This window comes from Tupaia chinensis, unplaced genomic scaffold (assembly GCF_000334495.1).
Source record: "Tupaia chinensis unplaced genomic scaffold, TupChi_1.0 Scaffold145484_1, whole genome shotgun sequence".
Lineage (NCBI taxonomy): Eukaryota > Metazoa > Chordata > Mammalia > Scandentia > Tupaiidae > Tupaia > Tupaia belangeri.
In genome coordinates, this window is record NW_006205341.1 from 977,614 (window position 1) to 983,613 (window position 6,000).

Consider the following 6,000-nt stretch of genomic DNA (forward strand, 5'->3'; position numbering starts at 1 on the left):
AGGGAACCAGCAGTTAGCGTAATGGCTATGTCGCTGGATTCCCATGTAGTCGACCGCGGTTCATGTCCCGGACCCGGTGGCTTAAAACTCACGCCGGGCGCGTGTGCGTGCGTGCACAAGATCCCAAGAGGAGAATGGAGGAGAAGGGATTGCGGCGTGACCATCCCCCCTGGGAGGTGATTTCTCGCTTTCTGTCTCTATGTCTCTCTCTGTCTGTCTGGCGAGCGCACGCGCCCTACAGTGAAAATCTCTCTCAAAAAAAAAAGCACGTTTAGAAATATGGAGTTAAGAATCAGAAGAAGCTGAGAGTTGAAAGTAGTTCCCTTGAGAGAGCAGAAATTGGAAATAGAGAAGAAAGCAAAGACCTGAGGTTCATTTTTTTCAGATCTGTTAAACCACTTGACTTTGGGGCGTTGGGGGTGGAGGTTGTAGACAGAACACTCAGTACTGGGTAAGCGATGGCAGGTGTTTTACTTTTTGGCCTTCCATTTTTTTAAGATCTGTTAAACCACTTGACTTTGGGGGGGTGGGGTGGAGGTTGTAGACAGAACACTCAGTACTGGGTAAGCGATGGCAGGTGTTTTACTTTTTGGCCTTCCTCTTGTCAAGGCTCTCTTACCGCATACAATATAAATAGCAAGATGATAACATGTCCTGTTTAATTAAATTGTAAGCCTGGAGTTCCCTTAGGCTTCTAGAAAACTTGAAGGACCTTACCAATTGGCAGCAGGTTTACAAACTTCTGTAACTTTGTTGCATGTGTTATGTATGTTACTCCTTAAACTCAGTCACTTAGTGTTTTATTTTTGTCAGTGTGCTCACCAGAGAGAAAGAGGAAGCAACCTCCCATGAAGCATGTTCACACGGCAGTTTTTTTCCTCCATTTTTCCATCCTGTCAGTATTTTGAGCATGCATGCATGCACACATGCCTGGTATGTTTTTCAAGCCACCAGAGCTGGGATTTGAACTGAGGTCAGCCATGTAGAATCTGACTTTCTATGTATAGTACTTACCTGCCATGCTAAGGGGGGGGGGGACAGCCCTTGGTATTAATTTTTTTTTAGAATTATTTTATTGAACTTTAATTAATTAATTAATTAATTTTAATTTGACTGGGTGAGGGAGAGAAAGAGAAAATGAGAAAGCAAGCTGCCGGGTCTGGGACTCGAACTCCGCTCAGCCATGTGGGAGTCTAGTGCCATTAACCACCATGTCACCGACTAGCCCTGCTATTAATTCTTATAGGCTTCTATTTCCAAGTTTAACATTTTGTCATTGAGTCTTGCTGACCCAGTATGATGTCTGACAGGTGTACAATGACTCTCCTGCTTTATTTTTTTTAAAGAATTATTCATTTAATTTTATTTATCATTAATTTTTTTTTAAGTATTGCTATAGGGCTCATGCACTCACCAGAGAGAGACAGACAGACAGGGGGAGGGAAAGTGAGAAAGCAAGCTGCCAGGTCCGGGACTTGAACTGTGGTGGGCCATGTGGGAGTCCAACTCCTTAACCATCATGCTACTTGCTGACTCCTCTTCTGTTTCATTTTAGGTTGTATATGGATCTACACTATTATAAACATAGATGACTCATATATGTAAAATAAACATATGTCTAGGACCAGTGGGTGGAGTAGTGGCTAAGGTGCTGGACTTCCATGTAGATGGACCCAGTGGCTTGAAACTCACACTGGGTGTGTGTGTGCATGTGTGCCCAGAGTCCTGAGAGGAGAATGGAGAAGAAGGAATTGGCATGGTCATCCTCCCTTGGGGAAGATTTCTCGCTTTTTGAATCTCTGTCTCTCTGGTGAATTCATGCGCCCTATAGCAAAAGTCTCTCTCAAAAAAAGTATATCCAATGTAATATATATGATAAAAGTTATGGCTATAGGATGTACTACACAATGATGTATCATTTTTATTTCTAGAACTTGACTTTTAGTAGCTGACTTTTCAGTTAATATCCAGTATTCTTTTTTCTTTTTTTAATGAGAGATTTTTGCTATAGGGTGCATGTGCTCACCAGAGAGACAGACAGAGACAGAGAGACAGAAAGTGAGAAATCACCCCCCACCCCAGGGAGATGGTCACACCATGGTTCCTTCTCCTCCATTCTCCTGTTGGGATCTTGGTTACACACGCAGGCATGCCCAGCGTGAAGTTTAAGCCACCAGGTCCAGGACTTGAACCACGGTCAACTACGTGGGAGTCCAGCGATATAACCATTATGCCATCTGCTGGTCCCAGTGTCCAGTATTCCTAAATAGTTTATTTTTTTTCTTAATTGTTTATGCCAAAAGGCACAAGCACAAGAGAGAAAGAGAGCACCCCTCAATGGGACTCAGTCTACTGCACTCCTTTTTTTTCTCCAGTTCATCCCGTCAGGATCCTGGGCACGCGTGCATGTAGTTGGTGTGTTTTTCAAGCTGCTCAAGACTGGCACTTGAACCCTGGTTAGCCATGTGGGATCCAGCCCTCTGCACAGTACCTAACTACTGTGCTAGAGGGCATGCTCCAGACAGTTTTCTAAAATAAGCTTCGGAGGCCAGTAGATGACGTGGTGATTAAGGCAATGAACTCCCACATGGCTGTCTGCAGTTCAAGTCCTGAACCTGGCAGCTTGCTTTCTCACTTTTTCTCTCTCTGGTCAAATTAAATAATAACAACAACAATAATAAATTAAATGAATAATTCGAAAATAAAATAAGCGTCAGCTTCTCTTTTCATCTAATTAGGGAAAAATTGTGCCTGACAACAGAACGTGACATCACATGTAAGCTTCTGACCTCCAAGTGTTCTGTCAGTTTCTAAAGAAAAGTAAGTGGGGCCAGCAGATGGCTTAATGGTTACATTGCTGGATACCCATGTGGCCGATCGTGGTTTGAATCCTGAACCCTGTGGCTTGGAACTCAAGCCAGGCATGTGTGTGTGCATGCTCAAGATCCCAGGAGGAGAATGGAGGAGAAAAGTTTGCAGTGTGGCCATCCCCTCTAGGGGATGATTTCTCACTTTCCCTCTCACTATCTCTATCTCTCTCTTTTTCTCTCTCCCCAGCGAGTGCACATGCCCTAAGACAAAAATCACTAAAAAAAGAAAAGAAGAAGATTAAAATCTGATATTAATAACTTGCTGTCGAAATGAGCACAAACACAAGGCTTGTGGGGAAAGCGATAAATTTAAATCTCTAATGAAAGATTAGGTATTCCAAGTTCCCTAGCAGCAGCTTCTGGGACGGAATGAAGGTTTCACAAGCTGTTTCAGGCCCTGAAGATGAACAAACAAGCCTAAAATAAAGTGATGTGAGTTTATGGAAAGGAAAATAGAGCCTCGTAAGACCAAGCCCACCCCTGCCTCTTCTGTTGGCCAGGAGTCAGGTCTGTCTCTTCTCCCTCCCGGGAATACTTCTTATCGGTATTACAGTCTTTATGAGTCTGGCTCAGCTCCCAGATGATGCTGTGAACCCTCCTGAAACTCTGACTCATCTCCAAGGTCTGACTTTCAGGTTAGGTGTAAACCATGTGAGGACTTGGCAGGAAGTTACCTCTCTGCCCCTGCTAAAGCAGCACAGCAGTTTAATCCAGTGGTTCCCAATCTTTTCACCACGAGGATCCCGTGAGTACACTTTGGTGCTTAATTTGGGCTGTCAGCCTGAGCTCTGACCGGGTACAGCATGTACTACGTCTGCTCGGCACGTGCAGGTGACTGGCATGTGCCTCCATAACTGTTACGGTGCAGTCTGAAATACTCGTTATCACTGTTTGTTTTTTAAAAAATTATTTTATTACTTTGTTTACTTATTTATTTAATTTTGACCAGAGAGGGACAGAGTGAGAAAGAGAGGGGGAAAGTGAGAAAGTAAGCTGCTAGGTCCGGGACTCTAGCACCCTTACCCACCATGCCATCTATTGGCCCCATCACTGTTCTTTTATGGATTATTGAAAATAGCCCTCGGGCCAGCCACAAAGCACCATGATTAAGAGGCAAATCCCACATGGCCAACCGTGGTGCAAATCCAGGACTGGCAACTTGAAAAATGTACCAGGGGCTTGTATGAGTGCCCCAAATGCCAGCAGGATGGAAATATGGAGAGGGGATTAAGGCATGATCTTGTCCTACTGGGGAATGCTTTCTCTTTCTTTCTTTCTCTGTGTCTTTCTGGCAAGTACAGATACCATCTGGCAATAAAAAAAATTAAAAAAAAAAAAGAAGAAAAGAAAAAGAAAGAAAACAGCCCTCAGGTACCCATAAGCATCTTCAATTTTGTTACCACCCCATGATTTTTATTTATAAATAAATAATTATTTATTTATTTAATTCCATTTGTTATTATTACTGTTTTTTAATTTGACTAGTGAATGACAGAGAGAGAAAGGGAAAGGGCAAAAGCAGGCCGCCAGGTCTGGGACTTGAACTGCTGTCGTCTATGTGGGAATCCAGCGCTCTTAACCACCACACCGTTTGCTGGCCCCATCCACCCCATAATTTTAACCACTGCTTTATGGTACCAGAACTTACTATCCCCTTATTTTAAGATAAGAAGACTGAGGTGCAGAGAGGTTAAATGATGGAATAATGACTATCACTAAATTATGGAACAATGAATTTAATGGAAGGCATACTGAGTCATAAATGAGAAGACCTGGGTTTGGGCTGGCCCCATGGCCTGGTGTTAAGGGAGTCAGATCTCACATGGCCAACCAGGCAGTTTGAAGCCCAGCCCTAAGGGCTCGAAAAGTATGTCAAGTAAGTGTGTGTGCATGGCTCACATTCCAAAAGAATGAAGAAATAGAAGAGAAGGGATTGTAGTGTAACCACAAAACAAAAAAAAAAAAAAAAAGGAGACCTGGATTCTAGTCTTCAATTTAACAATACTTTGTCTTCTGATTCTGGCCAGATTTTGAAAACTTTTCTCGCTTATATAATTATGCATTTTTTCCCCTTTCAATAAATTCATTCATGTTTTAATTTTACAAGGTATTATTTTATAAGCCATGATATAACATTGAAAGTCGTGTTGTCGACTTTCATTGGTGAACTATTAACTAGGGTGTGCACTAAAATGATCAGGCATTCTCACCTCGTATACATTTATTTCTTTCCCCTTTCTCTTTAGTTATCAAAATAAGGTTCACTATATTTACTGCCATGACCCGTATTAGCATTTCTGGAAACATAATCACTTTTTTACATTTAATCAGGCAAACCCAGATAATTGATACATAATGCCTGAATTGAATGTCCATTGCAAATTATAAATGTAGTTTCTTGGCTCCTAAAAGAAAGTTGTCACTGATGAGAGACTAATGGTCTCCACTGGTGAAGAAACCTAACTACACTAACTCCCACTAGCCCTGTCTCATAATTTTGGTAATGTGGCACCCTCACTTACTGGGTAATGCAGAGAATTTGAGTTTTCCTTTAAATGGCTGGTTAAGATTTCCTCTTAGAACACAAAGTTCCCCAGAGAAACAGATAGACCTGTTCAAACCTGTTCGGGTGTCTTTAAGAATAATGACTGCTCTTTACTCTTGGGTTAAGATTATAGGGCGAGGATGGTTTCCATTGTTGCTTTGGTCTGACAATCACCTGAATGTGAAAAAGGCTTTGTTAAGCATTATAGATAAGTTCATAAATCGTGAGGACCTCAAAGAAAAGAGTTGCCTAAGGTCTTGCTAATGTCAAGTGTAATTCAAAGTGTAATCTATTGCTCATTTGGGAAGCCTGGAATGAGATCACCGAACATGCTACAGCACGGCACTATTCCTGAAAATAGACACTAGTGCTTTCCCTGGAGCTTGAAAGGAGTCAGTGTTCTAAATCAATTAAGCACTGAAGAAAATAATGTCTCATTCTCAGTAGTTCCTACTTATTAAGGAACTCTTCTGCCACACCTTATGAGGCCCTTTTTAAAAATATTTTAAGATTTTTTTTTCATAGGGCACTTGCACTCACTGGAGAGACAGAGAGAAATAGAGAGAGGGAAAGTGAGGGGGCATG